This window comes from Myotis daubentonii, chromosome 7 (assembly GCF_963259705.1).
Source record: "Myotis daubentonii chromosome 7, mMyoDau2.1, whole genome shotgun sequence".
Classification (NCBI taxonomy): domain Eukaryota; kingdom Metazoa; phylum Chordata; class Mammalia; order Chiroptera; family Vespertilionidae; genus Myotis; species Myotis daubentonii.
Genome location: NC_081846.1, coordinates 83,936,935 through 83,938,429, shown reverse-complemented (window position 1 = coordinate 83,938,429; position 1,495 = coordinate 83,936,935). Strand labels below are relative to the sequence as shown.

The 1,495-nt window shown below is 45.7% G+C and overlaps 1 pseudogene; it reads right to left on the bottom strand.

Moving 5' to 3' along the window:
- Positions 1-317: 317 nt before the first annotated feature.
- On the bottom strand, positions 318-1,039 carry LOC132238885 (RNA polymerase II subunit A C-terminal domain phosphatase SSU72-like; annotated as a pseudogene).
- Positions 1,040-1,495: the final 456 nt, after the last annotated feature.

Below are 1,495 nucleotides of genomic sequence, written 5' to 3'. Positions count from 1 at the left end.
TGTTTGCATTGGTGTCCATGATACCTAAGTATCGGGGAAAATTAATTTTATTTTATTATTATTTTTTGATTAGCAGCTTGTGTTTATTGGGCAGTTGCAGGTTTTCTCCCAGTAGGTATTTGTACATTCCAGCCAGGTATGGGGGAGGGGAGAAATGCACAATGAAAGACACAGGTATATTGGGGGAGAATGGACATGAACTATCAAATATGTTTTTCTGTTTTGGTTAAAGAAAAAAATACTTTGTAATTAATACCCCCCTCATAAGTAAGAGTAGGGCACCAAACTTGATAGTTGTGGATCCGTACTTATGTCTATCAACTCGTATGTACAGTGTAGGGGGTGGGTCCCCCGGCTGCAGCCCTCAGAGTCAAAACAAGGGTCAGGAAGGAACAAGCAGTAATAAGCAGGATGCGCAAGGTGGCGGTTTCAGGCCCTGGCCACTGGCCCCTCTCCTGGAACTCCTGCAGCAGCTGGCCATCTCGTTCTCCATGTCCTCCATGTGCCGAAGGTCCTGGCACAGCTCACAGGCGAGGAGCGCCCCGGGGTGGCCACTCCCTGGATGTCCACGTTGGCCTTGTGCACCAGCTGGCAGGTCCCCTGCTCACTGGAATTCAGATCTTCTGCCACCAGGTCCTACACTCTCTTTGCAGGTGAAGATCAGGTTGAGCAGACGTTTGCAGTTTGGGAACCTTTCTGACTGGAGCTTGATTCTCTTACTTCTGTCCCACATGTGCAAAATGCCATTCTGCATGCAGAGTTCCGTGTCTTTCCTAAGGAGACCATTGTACATCTGATTGTATCTGGTTTTGAAATCATAAACATTGGGCTTATCTAGCGCCAGCCCTGGAAGCCTTGTGTGAGTCCCTGATCCAAAGGACCAGACCCTCAATCTGAGAAAGTTGTGCACCTCTGTACCCTGTCCTGGTGCTAAAGCAGACCATGAAGTCAGGACGGTGGCCTCATGTTTGGGTCCCAACTCTTTGGCTCCAGAATGGAATTTAATTTTTCTAGGTCTCAGTTTTCTCAGCTCTTCCATGAAAATAATACTGCCAGCTTCACAGGATTATGGTAAACTATAAATGAGCCAATGATTCTACAACAGATGGGAGAGCATAGAATAAAAGCAAGCACTCAGAAATGGTAGGTAGTGCTTGCAGTACTTGGAATGAAAATGGTGAAGGAATGATGATAGTCCTGTATTGTTTATTGTGCTGCGGCAGTGATAGTCAATGGAGGTAGGAGTGGAGGTTAGAGCCACCGCAGCAGAATCAGCCCCAGGGGGAGCATGTTAAGAAATAGTCACATGCTGATCATGCTGACATTCCTGAGAACCATGGGAGGACCCCATCCTGTCATGCTCTATATCAGGAATCGCCAAAATGCAGCCCACCTTCCGGCTTTGTATGTCCTGAGAGCTAAGAATGTTTTTTAAATATATTTTAATGATTACATTTTAAAAGTTTATATAAGTACCCATAATATCTTTAACTTT